Source organism: Mesitornis unicolor, unplaced genomic scaffold, assembly GCF_000695765.1.
Source record: "Mesitornis unicolor isolate BGI_N332 unplaced genomic scaffold, ASM69576v1 scaffold33189, whole genome shotgun sequence".
Classification (NCBI taxonomy): Eukaryota; Metazoa; Chordata; class Aves; order Mesitornithiformes; family Mesitornithidae; genus Mesitornis; species Mesitornis unicolor.
The window spans coordinates 1-5,214 of NW_010210095.1; positions in this window are offsets into that span (position 1 = coordinate 1).

Consider the following 5,214-nt stretch of genomic DNA (forward strand, 5'->3'; position numbering starts at 1 on the left):
TACACATACACACATTCATGGTGCTCAAATACTTAATATACTCATGTATCTCAAATTTTTATTTAATATACTTATTACTTACTGAAAGAAAGTTCAGTTTGTGTTTCAATAAGCTCTCCCTATTTAAGGCAACACTAATAAAATCTACAGTTCCCACTCAGGACTAGATATCCCATCTGAGATAGCAGCTTTCATTCATAGAATCATAGAATCATAGAATGGTTTAGGTTGGAAGGGACCTTAAAGCTTATCCAGTCCAACCCCTGCCATGGGCAGGGTCACCTCCCACCAGACCAGGTTGCTCAAAGCCCTGCCCAACCTGGCCTTGAACACTTCCAGGGAGGGGGCTCCACAACTTCCCTGGGCAAGCTGTGCCAGTGTCTCACCACCCTCACAGTAAAGAATTTTCTCCTAATATCTAGTCTAAATCTACCCTCTTCCAGTTTAAAACCATTCCTCCTCGTCCTATCGCTACCTGCCCTTGTAAAAAGTCCCTCCTCAGCTTTCCTGTAGGACCCCTTCAGGAACTGAAAACCTGCAATAAGATTGCCCCAGAGCCTTCTCTTCTCCAGGCTGAACAGCCCCAACTCTCTCAGCCGATCCTCGTAGGGGAGGTGCTTCAGCCCTCTCATCATCTTCGTGGCCTCCTCTGGATCCACTTCAGCAGCTCCATGTCCTTCTTATATGGGAGGCCCTAGAGCTGGACACAGTACGGCAGATGGGGTCTCACCAGAGTGGAGGGGCAGAATCACCTCCCTCACCCTGCTGCTCACACTTCTTTTGATGCAGCCCAGGATGCGTTGGCCTTCTGGGCTGCAAGCGCACATTGCCAAATCATGTTGAATTTTTCATTGACCAAAACCCCTAAGTCCTTCTTGGGACTGCTCTCGAGCCATTCTTTGCCCGTTCTGTATTTATGCTTGAGATTGCCCCTACCCAGGTGCAGGACCTTGCACTTGGTCTTGTTGAACTTCATGAGGTTGGCATGGGCCCACCTCTCCAGCCTGCCCAGGTCCCTCTGGATGGATCCCTTCCTTCCAGCGTGTCAACTGCACCACCCCAATTGGTGTCATCTGCAAACTTGCTGAGGGTGCACTCGGTCCCACTGTCCATGTCATTGACAAAGATGTTGAACAGTACTGGTCCCAGTACTGATCCCTGGGAGATACCACTCGTCACTGGTCTCCATTTGGTCATTGAGCCGTTGACCTCAATGAGAAACATCTATTTTGGAGTGCAGCCATCCAGCCAATTCCTTATCCAGCGAGTGGTCCATTCATCAAATCCATATTTCTCCATTCTCATACGCATAGTACCTGTGTGCAGTTGTAATTCAGCAGTGGCAATGGGTTTCCAGACTAATAGTGAGGTGTGAGATGGAGGTTACTGTAGTAACGGGAAGAACCTGGAGTTCAGTAGTCCTCAGATATAGCAATACAGTGAATCCTTTGGTAGATGAGAGTGTAGCTTAGTGGCTATTTTTAGGCTACTGATTCATATTTTGTTTCCTTTCTGTCTCTATTTTATATACTGTCCTCTTATTTCTGGTATACCAAGACGATTACCCTGCAGACAGCATAACCATATAGTAGAGGTATGTTAAAACAGGCTAGCTTTAGATACCTACAGTGCAGGGATCTCATCTGAGCTTCTTTTATAGTAATTGGGAGGCAGGGAAAAAGCACTTTTGGGATGCGATTAATCTGTCCTATTTTAGACATTTGTCTATGGAGAAGATGTACTGTACCTCAGAATACCTGCTTCTAAATGACTGGCTCAGGCATCAAGTCCTCCATTAGCTCAGATGAATCCCACGCAAGGAATCATCAGAAATGTCTTTAAGACTTGAGAGACTTGAAGGTGTTGAGGCAACTGCAATCTCAACTGAGAAAGATTCACTGCTAATGTCTATGAGGCTTACACTAATACAGCCTTACTTATTATCCAGAAAAGTTGAGGCAGAATTTCTCTCTCAGCCCTCCTGAATGTGCAATAGTGTGCTTATTTGAACCAGTGTCTTCTTGTTAACTGGAGCTGGTGAGAAGGAGGCAGTGGATCTCTTGTCTCTGTCTTTCTTATTGTACTGGGGTGATCTCCATTTAATTCTCATGTCATGAGTGGGCTTGTAAGGCTTGAGGTCTGACTCAAGCTAACACAGAAGACACCTTGGCTTACAGGAAAAGCTGCCCCAGACTGGGGACAGCTGGCATTAAAAGTAAAACTTGTAATTTCATAGCAACAAACAGCTTACAGTTCATTTCCCTAACTTGTCACAGACATCTGCAGACTTTTGGCTATATTTCCCATCTCAGTCATGGCTTCTTGAAAAGGCAGATGTGTAGAAGTGAAAATAGCTGACTTGGCTTCTTTTGAGAAAACATTTTCAGTTCCGTCACTTATTATTGTCATTATCATTGGAGGTAGAATTGATTTTCTTCTTCTGACCCACCCAAACGACCACCTGAAAATGTGACTGCTTATTGTCCTGCTATTGTCCTGCTTTGAAGGTCTATTTACTGCAAAAACTCTTCTGTTACTGTCATCCTGGAAAAGAAAAATGAGAAGAAAGCAAAAGATGACAAAAGAAAAAGAGAAATTATTATTTCCTCTAAAAATAAGCAAAGATTGACTTGCACTAATTTACAGTGAGGGTTGGTGCTTTGGTTGGCCTCCAAGCTTTATTTCCTTTGTTAGTGATAATATATAGAAAAACAAGTAAAGTATGAACTGGAAATATGAGTTATCAAAAGTTCACTGTACTGTCTCCATTAAGTTTCACTTTGCACTACTGCATGTGATTATACTATTTATTTGATTATCTATAACTGCCCATTTGGAGTCACAGCATTGCATTTTCAGGTGCAAATCTCTCTGATATTAGGAGACTATTGATTGAATAGTGTTCTCTGGAGCCATTTAATCCTACTGTTGAAGTTTTTCTTTAATTGGTGGATCATTGACCTAGTAGACTATTGCCTAATTTTGGTTACAGTACTGGACAGGTTTCCCAAGTTTCATCTTTGCATGTAGGTTAATAGATCATAGTCCCAATAGGATATAGCATTATAGACTGTATTAATATCTTTACTCACACTAAAATTAATTTCATACTGCTAGGAAACTCATTGATTTTAGTAGAATTATTTACTGGATAAAGTGTAATTCTGTAGGAGTAAGAATATGAGTGTAAAAGGAGCAGGCCTTCAGTATACATTCTGAAGTGTTATTGCAATCCTTATCAGGTATGTTATGTATCACAAGTATGAGATGTCAGTCAGGAATGGGATTTGCAGACTGGCAACATATTACTAGAGACAGCAGAGTGGCTTAGATTATGCTCGCTGCATAAAGTCAATGGAGAAAAAAAAATATGTTCTTGTCCTTTGCAGGATGATTTCCTTACTGATCTGTTAGAAAAAACTTGCATTTCCTCACCTCAGAATAAAACTGAAGATCTGGCTTCAAATCTGATGGATTTTCTGTGCATTTTGCCAAAGGCTGATGATGTAATGTCATGTATCCTGCACCACCTTTCCCTTTATCGCAGTGATGCTTATTTTCATGTTCTGGGCACAATAAGAGAAACTTCGTTACGTTCTCTGGTCTAAACTTCAGCAAAGGCAAGAAAGCCTGCTTTGTGCCCTCTTTGCTTTCATCCTATCAAGTCTTCTTACCCCAGTCCTGTTGTCCAGGCAATGGAAAAACAGCAGTTGAAGGTGCAATAATATGAGTAACACTGAGCCTCTAAGATCATCATACGCAAACAGTCACCTCATCCAGACATTTGGCTTTTGACAACCCTTAGCTTTTTGACTACTGTTCACATTTCATCTTGACCGCATCACCTGCTGCTGTCCTCACCTCTAATTCTAGACTTCTCGTAGTCCTGGGACTAAACTGTGCATGTCAAAGTAATCTCTGCCTAACTTGTACAAGAGGCAAGTAAATGCTATTTTAACATTTAACATATTTATGCAAACACTTGTCTAAAACTTATTTATGCAAGTAAGATACTGAGGTAGGCTAGCCTACTTCAGATACGAGTGAAACTAGCTCATCGCAGTGCTGTCTGGCTCTGGCTGATTCTGCTGCAATAACTTCTCTTGTTGGGGACTTCTAGTTTTATCTTGAGCTGAAACCAAAAAATGTGAGTCTATATGTATATTTATGATTAAGATATGGCAAAAGAATGAAAATAATATTTTTATGTTTTAATCATGTATCCATTCTGAGGATGCATTGCTTTATTGACAGGAACAGCATTTCTAGAAAAGCCTACTTCTTGTCTTTGCGCATATACAGATACACATGAAAGCCTCATTATATATTTTCCACTGTTTACCCCAAATCAGCTCAAGCTGTACAGTTTGGAGTCCAGGGCAAATTTGCTTCACTGACACAAGAAAAAAAGCCAAATAAAATTTATTTTTCCTTGCTCATTAGATGCGTTTATTTTCCCTTGCCATTCACCCTGCCTGTCCTAAAGTCTCCAAAAGATTAGTCTAATTTATTTTACGTTCACTGATTACCCATAAAAAGGTGATACCAATGCACTGCAGGATGTTTTTTCCCTGTAATTCAGAATAGGGTAAACTCTCACTGCATTTCAGAATATACTAGGCCCATTGCACAGGGACAGCAAAAATGCATGTCTACTATCTGGAGGGAACTACATTAAGAAAGAGAGTAAGTACAATATTAACATCTGAACCTCAGCCTGAGGGTTACAGGTATTGATGTACATCCATGCAAGGAAGTTTTTCCTTTAAAGTCTCTTATATAGCTCTGAGGCAGGATTCAAAGTTTTAACAGTTCTAACTGTTCATTAAAGATGGCTGAAATTCTGATACCTGAACTTTTTAGGCAACTGTAGGGGTTTCTTGGTATCTAATGTGTAATGTATGTTGAGAAACATCTTGATTTCTTTTAAGCTGTAATTCCAACAAGCTAAGTAAATTCCAGCAATAGGAGGTAAAGTTGAGCATTATGCCTTACTTGGCTTTCTAACGTTTCCACCTGTACCTTAAGTAATTTAATCTCTGGAATTGCCACACACATTCATTTGAAACTCTGCCCAGTGTGGTGATTTAGCAAAAAACTTTGTTTGTAATGTCCACTACAGTCAAATGAATTTGTGGGTACTGTGGTTCAGGATTCATTACAAAAGCAAAAATTAGCACTAATATTTATCCTACCTGTCTCACACTTTCCCTA